Here is a 14,037-nt window from a genome sequence, read left to right on the forward strand (position 1 = left end):
AAAACAAAAAAAGAGAACTTTTTTCAAGAGGTTGCAAGGGAGAACACAGATGTCGCAAGGGAGACCTCAGAGGTCGCAGATGCGACCTCTAGCAACCCCCAACTGACGTCCCCGGGTACAGTGGCAGGAGACATCTCTGCCCATATCAACATACGCCCCAGGGTGAAGACAAAGACTTAATGCTGGGCCAGATTTTACATGCCTCGCACCCCCAATGATTAATCTCTCTTTGTGAAACTAAATATCCTCAACATTGGGGTGGAAAATGGTTGCCATTGGCCAATGGAAGTAATACTAGATGAAGGAAGGGACATGCACCAACATTCAACCTGATGCCTCAGAGGAAGTCCAGTTTTTTGCAGCATGTGTTTGTGTGCATGTGTGTCTTGCAAGTCCCAGGTTTGACACCTGATAAGCTCGCCTAGTGGGTTAATGCACCTACCACAGCAATCGATATGTAACCTGCAGGCAACACATCCAGTTCCTGGTGAGATACACGGACAGAAGTGACTTCCCGGAAAAAAGACATTTCAAGGAGCATCATCAGTCTTTGATACTTAGAGGCAGAGCTTTAAGTGGGCTGGGGCTAGCATGGGCCGAGATCCGGCAGTCTCCAGAAAAGGCTCCTAAACCGGGGCCCTGCCGGGGACTCACCCCCGACTAGCCCCAGCCATGCTGACATCTGAGGCCGCCCGTGCAGCGGCTGCACGGTTACACAAGCTGCCTGCAGGTGTCAGCACTACGGATTAGAAAAAAAGTAATTGCCTTTTCTTTTTTTCTAAACCGAAGTGCTGTCACCTGCAAGCAGCAGGTGCAACCGTCCAGTGCGGGCTGCCTGGTGGCTCTGTACTCTGAAACAGGAGGAGGGCTGGACTGCCAGGCCTCCTTTTGTTTCTGAGTAAATAGCCATCACCCAGCATGAAGCCCCTGCGCTACTCACGCTGGCTGATGGCTATTTACTCAGAAACAAAAGGCAAGCTGGGCAGTTCAGACCTCCTCCTGTTTCAGAGTACAGAGCCATCAGCAGCAGGCATCACTTTCATTCAAGGAGCCTGTGGTAAAGCATTGCAGCATGTGGCTCCTTGAAGGAAAAGGCTGCCTGCTGGGTGTGTGCTGTGGCATTCTGGGGTCACACCTTTGCTCCGCTTAGCCGCTTCTTTTGTTTAAAAGGAGGGGCTGTGCGCATTAAAGGTAATAATGCCAGTGTATCCCAGCTCTGCTTCTTTTAGCAGCCCCCAACTCTTAGGTGAGGGGGGTTCTTGATGGGGGCGTGGACTAAGCACACCCATGCCTAGGCCACGCCCCCTAACGAGAGCCCCCCTCAATTTCTAATCCCACTTAAAGCACTGCTTAGAGTCACCTTGGAAGTGACTTTAGAATAGGTTGCCATAAGTAAGCCAAGTGGCAAATAACTTTGTGGTGCAAAATACCTAAATTGGACTAGTATTATATATGGAGCAACTCTATAGTCATTAGGCATTGAGGCTTGGCCAGGACAGCTGCCCCTCATAATGTAGCCTCGAGCGTGGAGTCTATAATGGCAGCAGTCCGTGGCAGCAGTAAGCCTTCCCAAAAGTGGTTGTAACTGGCCCAAAGACGACATCTTGTGCAAATGCTCTTATTCAGTGCATGCCAAAGAATGGTCTAGATGTCACCTGCTCCATCTTGTCAGGCGCGTCTCATGGGCTGCAAGTCGCCTTCCCATGTGCTAACTGTAGGCGCTAAGGGCTCAATAGGAATGTACTAAGAACATTTTTCTACTGACAGTGGCTGCTAGTAGCTGTTGCTGTGACCGTGAGTATTAATGGCCGGTTAGCTCAGTTGGTTAGAGCGTGGTGCTAATAACGCCAAGGTCGCGGGTTCGATCCCCGTACTGGCCACACCTTTTTAAGTTTCCTTTTAAAATTGGAGCGTCATGAATGAAGAACTCTCATTGGACGAATATGAAATCTGTAAAATAATAAGCCGATGTGGAATTCTGAGTAATAGCACAATATAAGCAAAGACGTCCTCTGGCTAATGCCAAAAACAGTTCTTTGGCTCCTGAAATGACTACATGTCCTAGTGCTGTAGTAAAAGGACTGCAAGAAGGCAGTCTATCCGTGGTCCTCCTCTTCTTAGGCGGCGGTGGCAGCACAGGTATTTCCCGCCAGTCCCAAATTGATAACATCACTCCAACTTTGCAGTGTGCTGACATCTCAGGAGTCTTCTGGCTTCTGAATTGGGGGAGTCGGATCACCCTGCGGGGAGGAGATGGGCCCAACATCGCAGCACAGCACCCCTCTGGCCCGCCATGTGTAACTTAAACTTTGGACACCCCCTGAAAATCCCCCCTTTTTGCAGGCCCCCCATCAATCAAATCGCTGTGTACCAATCTTTCCTCTTGGTTTCCTCTACAAGGTCTCATTGTTTGGAATAGGTCAAGGACCTGCTGGGATATCCTATCAGCAGCATCCCTGCCCCACTTAGCCGTGCCCAGCTTCTGATCCTGGCAAATGCTATGGGACCTGGGCAGTCATTGCCAAAGAATGGCAACTGATTGATTACCTGTGCAAATGATAACCATGCCCGGCAAATGTGTGAGTGCAAAGGCAATTGATTACAATTCCTGTAAATGGAGAAGGCATCTGGCAAATGATAACAGGGCTGTCACCCACTCAACTGAAAATGTTGCAGGCAGGAGGCATGACTGCGCAACGATGCTCAGTACGGCGGGGTAGAAGCGGCTTGAATGGGAGTAAGCAAGAGCACAACAAATCTCACAGCTTTGAGAGGAGAGAGTGTTTAAGCAATCATTAACAGGCAGCAACACCAAAGGGACGTCATTTCACCAAAATGCCAGGGGTAGCGGAAGTGACATCACACGACCCTTGACCCCCTGATGACATCACAGGAAGTGATGTCATTTGACCCCACCCTGAAGTGATATCGCAGGAAGCGATGGAACACAACCTTTCACCCGTTGACGAAACAGCAAGTGGCATCACATAGCATTGTGCACCACGAAAAATATGGTTACAATATCACTATAGTGTGATGTACATAATGTGATGTACATTTCATACAAGAATGGATCGCCATATGTATTGTTAAGATCAGAGTGTATAGGCCCATATTCCCAAATTACTGTGAATGCAAGCAGAAGTCCATGACCAAATGATAATGATGTGTTATTATATAGCACTTACGCTTAAGCGCTTTATATTGTAAAAATATACACCCAATATCACCCAACATGTGTTGGTACTCATTTATCGACCTCAGAAAGATGAAAGGCTGAGTTGAGGCGTTTAAGAACAGACTAAATCAGTGACTCACCCCCTGAAGTGTGCCTGAAATAAACCTTTAATGAGTCTATCAATGATTGTATAGCATTCCAGAAAGACACATTATTTGGTATTCCTATTCTTTCTTATTTAGGGTCAGTGCTGAAAGTGTTAGACTTTTGGCACTCCTGTTCTTATTTTTCTTATTTTTTTTAACGGCCCTGAACAAGAAAGCCAGCCACTCCAGAAGTAAAGAGCTACATGGTGCTGGCCACAGCCTAGGAGCTTGCATTACAAAACCCCCCCAAAAAAACAAAAAAAGAGAGCTTTTTTCAAGAGGTTGCAAGGGAGAACACAGATGTCACAAAGGAGACCTCAGAGGTCGCAGATGCGACCTCTAGCAACCCCCAACTGACGTCCCCGGGTACAGTGGCAGGAGACATCTCTGCCCATATCAACATACGCCCCAGGGTGAAGACAAAGACTTAATGCTGGGCCAGATTTTACATGCCTCGCACCCCCAATGATTAATCTCTCTTTGTGAAACTAAATATCCTCAACATTGGGGTGGAAAATGGTTGCTATTGGCCAATGGAAGTAATACTAGATGAAGGAAGGGACATGCACCAACATTCAACCTGATGCCTCAGAGGAAGTCCAGTTTTTTGCAGCATGTGTTTGTGTGCATGTGTGTCTTGCAAGTCCCAGGTTTGACACCTGATAAGCTCGCCTAGTGGGTTAATGCACCTACCACAGCAATCGATATGTAACCTGCAGGCAACACATCCAGTTCCTGGTGAGATACACGGACAGAAGTGACTTCCCGGAAAAAAGACATTTCAAGGAGCATCATCAGTCTTTGATACTTAGAGGCAGAGCTTTAAGTGGGCTGGGGCTAGCATGGGCCGAGATCCGGCAGTCTCCAGAAAAGGCTCCTAAGCCGGGGCCCTGCCGGGGACTCACCCCCGACTAGCCCCAGCCATGCTGACACCTGAGGCCGCCCGTGCAGCGGCTGCACGGTTACACAAGCTGCCTGCAGGTGTCAGCACTACGGATTAGAAAAAAAGTAATTGCCTTTTCTTTTTTTCTAAACCGAAGTGCTGTCACCTGCAAGCAGCAGGTGCAACCGTCCAGTGCGGGCTGCCTGGTGGCTCTGTACTCTGAAACAGGAGGAGGGCTGGACTGCCAGGCCTCCTTTTGTTTCTGAGTAAATAGCCATCACCCAGCATGAAGCCCCTGCGTTACTCACGCTGGCTGATGGCTATTTACTCAGAAACAAAAGGCAAGCTGGGCAGTTCAGACCTCCTCCTGTTTCAGAGTACAGAGCCATCAGCAGCAGGCATCACTTTCATTCAAGGAGCCTGTGGTAAAGCATTGCAGCATGTGGCTCCTTGAATGAAAAGGCTGCCTGCTGGGTGTGTGCTGTGGCATTCTGGGGTCACACCTTTGCTCCGCTTAGCCGCTTCTTTTGTTTAAAAGGAGGGGCTGTGCGCATTAAAGGTAATAATGCCAGTGCATCCCAGCTCTGCTTCTTTTAGCAGCCCCCAACTCTTAGGTGAGGGGGGTTCTTGATGGGGGCGTGGACTAAGCACACCCATGCCTAGGCCACGTCCCCTAACGAGAGCCCCCCTCAATTTCTAATCCCACTTAAAGCACTGCTTAGAGTCACCTTGGAAGTGACTTTAGAATAGGTTGCCATAAGTAAGCCAAGTGGCAAATAACTTTGTGGTGCAAAATACCTAAATTGGACTAGTATTATATATGGAGCAACTCTATAGTCATTAGGCATTGAGGCTTGGCCAGGACAGCTGCCCCTCATAATGTAGCCTCGAGCGTGGAGTCTATAATAGCAGCAGTCCGTGGCAGCAGTAAGCCTTCCCAAAAGTGGTTGTAACTGGCCCAAAGACGACATCTTGTGCAAATGCTCTTATCCAGTGCATGCCAAAGAATGGTCTAGATGTCACCTGCTCCATCTTGTCAGGCGCGTCTCATGGGCTGCAAGTCGCCTTCCCATGTGCTGACTGTAGGCGCTAAGGGCTCAATAGGAATGTACTAAGAACATTTTTCTGCTGACAGCGGCTGCTAGTAGCTGTTGCTGTGACCGTGAGTATTAATGGCCGGTTAGCTCAGTTGGTTAGAGTGTGGTGCTAATAACGCCAAGGTCGCGGGTTCGATCCCCGTACTGGCCACACCCTTTTAAGTTTCCTTTTAAAATTGGAGCGTCATGAATGAAGAACTCTCATTGGACGAATATGAAATCTGTAAAATAATAAGCCGATGTGGAATTCTGAGTAATAGCACAATATAAGCAAAGACGTCCTCTGGCTAATGCCAAAAACAGTTCTTTGGCTCCTGAAATGACTACATGTCCTAGTGCTGTAGCAAAAGGACTGCAAGAAGGCAGTCTATCCGTGGTCCTCCTCTTCTTAGCTGGCGGTGGCAGCACAGGTATTTCCCGCCAGTCCCAAATTGATAACATCACTCCAAGTTTGCAGTGTGCTGACATCTCAGGAGTCTTCTGGCTTCTGAATTGTGGGAGTCGGATCACCCTGCGGGGAGGAGATGGGCCCAACATCGCAGCACAGCACCCCTCTGGCCCGCCATGGGTAACTTAAACTTTGGACACCCCCTGAGAATCCCCCCTTTTTTGCAGGCCCCCCATCAATCAAATCGCTGTGTACCAATCTTTCCTCTTGGTTTCCTCTACAAGGTCTCATTGTTTGGAATAGGTCAAGGACCTGCTGGGATATCCTATCAGCAGCATCCCTGCCCCACTTAGCCGTGCCCAGCTTCTGATCCTGGCAAATGCTATGGGACCTGGGCAGTCATTGCCAAAGAATGGCAACTGATTGATTACCTGTGCAAATGATAACCATGCCCGGCAAATGTGTGAGTGCAAAGGCAATTGATTACAATTCCTGTAAATGGAGAAGGCATCTGGCAAATGATAACAGGGCTGTCACCCACTCAACTGAAAATGTTGCAGGCAGGAGGCATGACTGCGCAACAATGCTCAGTACGGCGGGGTAGAAGCGGCTTGGAATGGGAGTAAGCAAGAGCACAACAAATCTCACAGCTTTGAGAGGAGAGAGTGTTTAAGCAATCATTAACAGGCAGCAACACCAAAGGGACGTCATTTCACCAAAATGCCAGGGGTAGCGGAAGTGACATCACACGACCCTTGACCCCCTGATGACATCACAGGAAGTGATGTCATTTGACCCCACCCTGAAGTGATATCGCAGGAAGCGATGGAACACAACCTTTCACCCGTTGACGAAACAGCAAGTGGCATCACATAGCATTGTACACCACGAAAAATATGGTTACAATATCACTATAGTGTGATGTACATAATGTGATGTACATTTCATACAAGAATGGAACGCCATATGTATTGTTAAGATCAGAGTGTATAGGCCCATATTCCCAAATTACTGTGAATGCAAGCAGAAGTCCATGACCAAATGATAATGATGTGTTATTATATAGCACTTACGCTTAAGCGCTTTATATTGTAAAAATATACACCCAATATCACCCAACATGTGTTGGTACTCATTTATCAACCTCAGAAAGATGAAAGGCTGAGTTGAGGCGTTTAAGAACAGACTAAATCAGTGACTCACCCCCTGAAGTGTGCCTGGAATAAACCTTTAATGAGTCTAGCAATGATTGTATAGCATTCCAGAAAGACACATTATTTGGTATTCCTATTCTTTCTTATTTAGGGTCAGTGCTGAAAGTGTTAGACTTTTGGCACTCCTGTTCTTATTTTTCTTATTTTTTTTAACGGCCCTGAACAAGAAAGCCAGCCACTCCAGAAGTAAAGAGCTACATGGTGCTGGCCACAGCCTAGGAGCTTGCATTACAAAACCCCCCCAAAAAAACAAAAAAAGAGAACTTTTTTCAAGAGGTTGCAAGGGAGAACACAGATGTCGCAAGGGAGACCTCAGAGGTCGCAGATGCGACCTCTAGCAACCCCCAACTGACGTCCCCGGGTACAGTGGCAGGAGACATCTCTGCCCATATCAACATACGCCCCAGGGTGAAGACAAAGACTTAATGCTGGGCCAGATTTTACATGCCTCGCACCCCCAATGATTAATCTCTCTTTGTGAAACTAAATATCCTCAACATTGGGGTGGAAAATGGTTGCCATTGGCCAATGGAAGTAATACTAGATGAAGGAAGGGACATGCACCAACATTCAACCTGATGCCTCAGAGGAAGTCCAGTTTTTTGCAGCATGTGTTTGTGTGCATGTGTGTCTTGCAAGTCCCAGGTTTGACACCTGATAAGCTCGCCTAGTGGGTTAATGCACCTACCACAGCAATCGATATGTAACCTGCAGGCAACACATCCAGTTCCTGGTGAGATACACGGACAGAAGTGACTTCCCGGAAAAAAGACATTTCAAGGAGCATCATCAGTCTTTGATACTTAGAGGCAGAGCTTTAAGTGGGCTGGGGCTAGCATGGGCCGAGATCCGGCAGTCTCCAGAAAAGGCTCCTAAACCGGGGCCCTGCCGGGGACTCACCCCCGACTAGCCCCAGCCATGCTGACATCTGAGGCCGCCCGTGCAGCGGCTGCACGGTTACACAAGCTGCCTGCAGGTGTCAGCACTACGGATTAGAAAAAAAGTAATTGCCTTTTCTTTTTTTCTAAACCGAAGTGCTGTCACCTGCAAGCAGCAGGTGCAACCGTCCAGTGCGGGCTGCCTGGTGGCTCTGTACTCTGAAACAGGAGGAGGGCTGGACTGCCAGGCCTCCTTTTGTTTCTGAGTAAATAGCCATCACCCAGCATGAAGCCCCTGCGCTACTCACGCTGGCTGATGGCTATTTACTCAGAAACAAAAGGCAAGCTGGGCAGTTCAGACCTCCTCCTGTTTCAGAGTACAGAGCCATCAGCAGCAGGCATCACTTTCATTCAAGGAGCCTGTGGTAAAGCATTGCAGCATGTGGCTCCTTGAAGGAAAAGGCTGCCTGCTGGGTGTGTGCTGTGGCATTCTGGGGTCACACCTTTGCTCCGCTTAGCCGCTTCTTTTGTTTAAAAGGAGGGGCTGTGCGCATTAAAGGTAATAATGCCAGTGTATCCCAGATCTGCTTCTTTTAGCAGCCCCCAACTCTTAGGTGAGGGGGGTTCTTGATGGGGGCGTGGACTAAGCACACCCATGCCTAGGCCACGCCCCCTAACGAGAGCCCCCCTCAATTTCTAATCCCACTTAAAGCACTGCTTAGAGTCACCTTGGAAGTGACTTTAGAATAGGTTGCCATAAGTAAGCCAAGTGGCAAATAACTTTGTGGTGCAAAATACCTAAATTGGACTAGTATTATATATGGAGCAACTCTATAGTCATTAGGCATTGAGGCTTGGCCAGGACAGCTGCCCCTCATAATGTAGCCTCGAGCGTGGAGTCTATAATGGCAGCAGTCCGTGGCAGCAGTAAGCCTTCCCAAAAGTGGTTGTAACTGGCCCAAAGACGACATCTTGTGCAAATGCTCTTATTCAGTGCATGCCAAAGAATGGTCTAGATATCACCTGCTCCATCTTGTCAGGCGCGTCTCATGGGCTGCAAGTCGCCTTCCCATGTGCTAACTGTAGGCGCTAAGGGCTCAATAGGAATGTACTAAGAACATTTTTCTACTGACAGTGGCTGCTAGTAGCTGTTGCTGTGACCGTGAGTATTAATGGCCGGTTAGCTCAGTTGGTTAGAGCGTGGTGCTAATAACGCCAAGGTCGCGGGTTCGATCCCCGTACTGGCCACACCTTTTTAAGTTTCCTTTTAAAATTGGAGCGTCATGAATGAAGAACTCTCATTGGACGAATATGAAATCTGTAAAATAATAAGCCGATGTGGAATTCTGAGTAATAGCACAATATAAGCAAAGACGTCCTCTGGCTAATGCCAAAAACAGTTCTTTGGCTCCTGAAATGACTACATGTCCTAGTGCTGTAGTAAAAGGACTGCAAGAAGGCAGTCTATCCGTGGTCCTCCTCTTCTTAGCCGGCGGTGGCAGCACAGGTATTTCCCGCCAGTCCCAAATTGATAACATCACTCCAACTTTGCAGTGTGCTGACATCTCAGGAGTCTTCTGGCTTCTGAATTGGGGGAGTCGGATCACTCTGCGGGGAGGAGATGGGCCCAACATCGCAGCACAGCACCCCTCTGGCCCGCCATGTGTAACTTAAACTTTGGACACCCCCTGAGAATCCCCCCTTTTTGCAGGCCCCCCATCAATCAAATCGCTGTGTACCAATCTTTCCTCTTGGTTTCCTCTACAAGGTCTCATTGTTTGGAATAGGTCAAGGACCTGCTGGGATATCCTATCAGCAGCATCCCTGCCCCACTTAGCCGTGCCCAGCTTCTGATCCTGGCAAATGCTATGGGACCTGGGCAGTCATTGCCAAAGAATGGCAACTGATTGATTACCTGTGCAAATGATAACCATGCCCGGCAAATGTGTGAGTGCAAAGGCAATTGATTACAATTCCTGTAAATGGAGAAGGCATCTGGCAAATGATAACAGGGCTGTCACCCACTCAACTGAAAATGTTGCAGGCAGGAGGCATGACTGCGCAACGATGCTCAGTACGGCGGGGTAGAAGCGGCTTGGAATGGGAGTAAGCAAGAGCACAACAAATCTCACGGCTTTGAGAGCAGAGAGTGTTTAAGCAATCATTAACAGGCAGCAACACCAAAGGGATGTCATTTCACCAAAATGCCAGGGGTAGCGGAAGTGACATCACACGACCCTTGACCCCCTGATGACATCACAGGAAGTGATGTCATTTGACCCCACCCTGAAGTGATATCGCAGGAAGCGATGGAACACAACCTTTCACCCGTTGACGAAACAGCAAGTGGCATCACATAGCATTGTGCACCACGAAAAATATGGTTACAATATCACTATAGTGTGATGTACATAATGTGATGTACATTTCATACAAGAATGGATCGCCATATGTATTGTTAAGATCAGAGTGTATAGGCCCATATTCCCAAATTACTGTGAATGCAAGCAGAAGTCCATGACCAAATGATAATGATGTGTTATTATATAGCACTTACGCTTAAGCGCTTTATATTGTAAAAATATACACCCAATATCACCCAACATGTGTTGGTACTCATTTATCGACCTCAGAAAGATGAAAGGCTGAGTTGAGGCGTTTAAGAACAGACTAAATCAGTGACTCACCCCCTGAAGTGTGCCTGAAATAAACCTTTAATGAGTCTATCAATGATTGTATAGCATTCCAGAAAGACACATTATTTGGTATTCCTATTCTTTCTTATTTAGGGTCAGTGCTGAAAGTGTTAGACTTTTGGCACTCCTGTTCTTATTTTTCTTATTTTTTTTAACGGCCCTGAACAAGAAAGCCAGCCACTCCAGAAGTAAAGAGCTACATGGTGCTGGCCACAGCCTAGGAGCTTGCATTACAAAACCCCCCCAAAAAAACAAAAAAAGAGAGCTTTTTTCAAGAGGTTGCAAGGGAGAACACAGATGTCGCAAGGGAGACCTCAGAGGTCGCAGATGCGACCTCTAGCAACCCCCAACTGACGTCCCCGGGTACAGTGGCAGGAGACATCTCTGCCCATATCAACATACGCCCCAGGGTGAAGACAAAGACTTAATGCTGGGCCAGATTTTACATGCCTCGCACCCCCAATGATTAATCTCTCTTTGTGAAACTAAATATCCTCAACATTGGGGTGGAAAATGGTTGCTATTGGCCAATGGAAGTAATACTAGATGAAGGAAGGGACATGCACCAACATTCAACCTGATGCCTCAGAGGAAGTCCAGTTTTTTGCAGCATGTGTTTGTGTGCATGTGTGTCTTGCAAGTCCCAGGTTTGACACCTGATAAGCTCGCCTAGTGGGTTAATGCACCTACCACAGCAATCGATATGTAACCTGCAGGCAACACATCCAGTTCCTGGTGAGATACACGGACAGAAGTGACTTCCCGGAAAAAAGACATTTCAAGGAGCATCATCAGTCTTTGATACTTAGAGGCAGAGCTTTAAGTGGGCTGGGGCTAGCATGGGCCGAGATCCGGCAGTCTCCAGAAAAGGCTCCTAAGCCGGGGCCCTGCCGGGGACTCACCCCCGACTAGCCCCAGCCATGCTGACATCTGAGGCCGCCCGTGCAGCGGCTGCACGGTTACACAAGCTGCCTGCAGGTGTCAGCACTACGGATTAGAAAAAAAGTAATTGCCTTTTCTTTTTTTCTAAACCGAAGTGCTGTCACCTGCAAGCAGCAGGTGCAACCGTCCAGTGCGGGCTGCCTGGTGGCTCTGTACTCTGAAACAGGAGGAGGGCTGGACTGCCAGGCCTCCTTTTGTTTCTGAGTAAATAGCCATCACCCAGCATGAAGCCCCTGCGCTACTCACGCTGGCTGATGGCTATTTACTCAGAAACAAAAGGCAAGCTGAGCAGTTCAGACCTCCTCCTGTTTCAGAGTACAGAGCCATCAGCAGCAGGCATCACTTTCATTCAAGGAGCCTGTGGTAAAGCATTGCAGCATGTGGCTCCTTGAATGAAAAGGCTGCCTGCTGGGTGTGTGCTGTGGCATTCTGGGGTCACACCTTTGCTCCGCTTAGCCGCTTCTTTTGTTTAAAAGTAGGGGCTGTGCGCATTAAAGGTAATAATGCCAGTGCATCCCAGCTCTGCTTCTTTTAGCAGCCCCCACCTCTTAGGCGAGGGGGGCTCTTGATGGGGGCGTGGACTAAGCACACCCATGCCTAGGCCACACCCCCTAACGAGAGCCCCCCTCAATTTCTAATCACACTTAAAGCACTGCTTTGAGTCACCTTGGAAGTGACTTTAGAATAGGTTGCTATAAGTAAGCCAAGTGGCAAGTAACTTTGTGGTGCAAAGTACCTAAATTGCACTAGTACTATATATGGAGCAACTCTATAGTCATTAGGCATTGAGGCTTGGCCAGGACAGCTGCCCCTCATAATGTAGCCCCGAGCGTGGAGTCTATATTGGCCGCAGTCCGTGGCAGCAGTAAGCCTTCCCAAAAGTGGTTGTAACTGGCCCAAAGACGACATCTTGTGCAAATGCTCTTATCCAGTGCAAGCCAAAGAATGGTCTAGATGTCACCTGCTCCATCTTGTCAGGCGCGTCTCCTGGGCTGCAAGTCGCTTTCCATGTGCTGACTGTAGGCGCTAAGGGCTCAATAGGTATGTACTAAGAACATTTTTCTGCTGACAGCGGCTGCTAGTAGCTGTTGCTGTGACCGTGACTATTAATGGCCGGTTAGCCCAGTTGGTTAGAGCGTGGTGCTAATAACGCCAAGGTCGCGGGTTCGATCCCCGTACTGGCCACACCTTTTTAAGTTTCCTTTTAAAATTGGAGCGTCATGAATGAAGAACTCTCATTGGACGAATATTTAATCTGTAAAATAATAAGCCGATGTGGAATTCTGAGTAATAGCACAATATAAGCAAAGACGTCCTCTGGCTAATGCCAAAAACAGTTCTTTGGCTCCTGAAATGACTACATGTCCTAGTGCTGTAGCAAAAGGACTGCAAGAAGGCAGTCTATCCGTGGTCCTCCTCTTCTTAGCCGGCGGTGGCAACACAGGTATTTCCCACCAGTCCCAAATTGATAACATCACTCCAAGTTTGCAGTGTGCTGACATCTCAGGAGTCTTCTGGCTTATGAATTGTGGGAGTCGGATCACCCGCGGGGAGGAGATGGGCCCAACATCGCAGCACAGCACCCCTCTGGCCCGCCATGGGTAACTTAAACTTTGGACACCCCCTGAGAATCCCCCCTTTTTTGCAGGCCCCCCATCAATCAAATCGCTGTGTACCAATCTTTCCTCTTGGTTTCCTCTACAAGGTCTCATTGTTTGGAATAGGTCAAGGACCTGCTGGGATATCCTATCAGCAGCATCCCTGCCCCACTTAGCCGTGCCCAGCTTCTGATCCTGGCAAATGCTATGGGACCTGGGCAGTCATTGCCAAAGAATGGCAACTGATTGATTACCTGTGCAAATGATAACCATGCCCGGCAAATGTGTGAGTGCAAAGGCAATTGATTAGAATTCCTGTAAATGGAGAAGGCATCTGGCAAATGATAACAGGGCTGTCACCCACTCAACTGAAAATGTTGCAGGCAGGAGGCATGACTGCGCAACGATGCTCAGTACGGCGGGGTAGAAGCGGCTTGGAATGGGAGTAAGCAAGAGCACAACAAATCTCACAGCTTTGAGAGCAGAGAGTGAGTGTTTAAACAATCATTAACAGGCAGCAACCCCAAAGGGACGTCATTTCACCAAAATGCCAGGGGTAGCGGAAGTGAAATCACACGACCCTTGACCCCCTGATGACATCACAGGAAGTGATGTCATTTGACCCCACCCTGAAGTGATATCGCAGGAAGCGATGGAACACAACCTTTCACCCGTTGACGAAACAGCAAGTGGCATCACATAGCATTGTACACCACGAAAAATATGGTTACAATATCACTATAGTGTGATGTACATAATGTGATGTACATTTCATACAAGAATGGATTGCCATATGTATTGTTAAGATCAGAGTGTATAGGCCCATATTCCCAAATTACTGTGAATGCAAGCAGAAGTCCATGACCAAATGATAATGATGTGTTATTATATAGCACTTACGCTTAAGCGCTTTATATTGTAAAAATATACACCCAATATCACCCAACATGTGTTGGTACTCATTTATCGACCTCAGAAAGATGAAAGGCTGAGTTGAGGCGTTTAAGAACAGACTAA

The 14,037-nt window shown here is 48.0% G+C and overlaps 4 non-coding genes across 4 annotated transcripts; all 4 read left to right on the forward strand.

Moving 5' to 3' along the window:
* Positions 1-1,806: 1,806 nt before the first annotated feature.
* TRNAI-AAU (transfer RNA isoleucine (anticodon AAU)) lies at positions 1,807-1,880 on the forward strand. Its single transcript has one exon. It is a non-coding gene; the product is annotated as a tRNA-Ile (tRNA).
* Positions 1,881-5,381: 3,501 nt separating this feature from the next.
* Positions 5,382-5,455, forward strand: TRNAI-AAU (transfer RNA isoleucine (anticodon AAU)). The gene has a single exon. It is a non-coding gene; the product is annotated as a tRNA-Ile (tRNA).
* Positions 5,456-8,958: 3,503 nt separating this feature from the next.
* On the forward strand, positions 8,959-9,032 carry TRNAI-AAU (transfer RNA isoleucine (anticodon AAU)). The gene has a single exon. It is a non-coding gene; the product is annotated as a tRNA-Ile (tRNA).
* A 3,501-nt stretch (positions 9,033-12,533) lies between these two features.
* TRNAI-AAU (transfer RNA isoleucine (anticodon AAU)) lies at positions 12,534-12,607 on the forward strand. Its single transcript has one exon. It is a non-coding gene; the product is annotated as a tRNA-Ile (tRNA).
* The last annotated feature ends 1,430 nt before the right edge of the window (positions 12,608-14,037 follow it).

Source organism: Ambystoma mexicanum, chromosome 1p, assembly GCF_040938575.1.
Source record: "Ambystoma mexicanum isolate Mex_15411 chromosome 1p, UKY_AmexF1_1, whole genome shotgun sequence".
NCBI lineage: Eukaryota > Metazoa > Chordata > Amphibia > Caudata > Ambystomatidae > Ambystoma > Ambystoma mexicanum.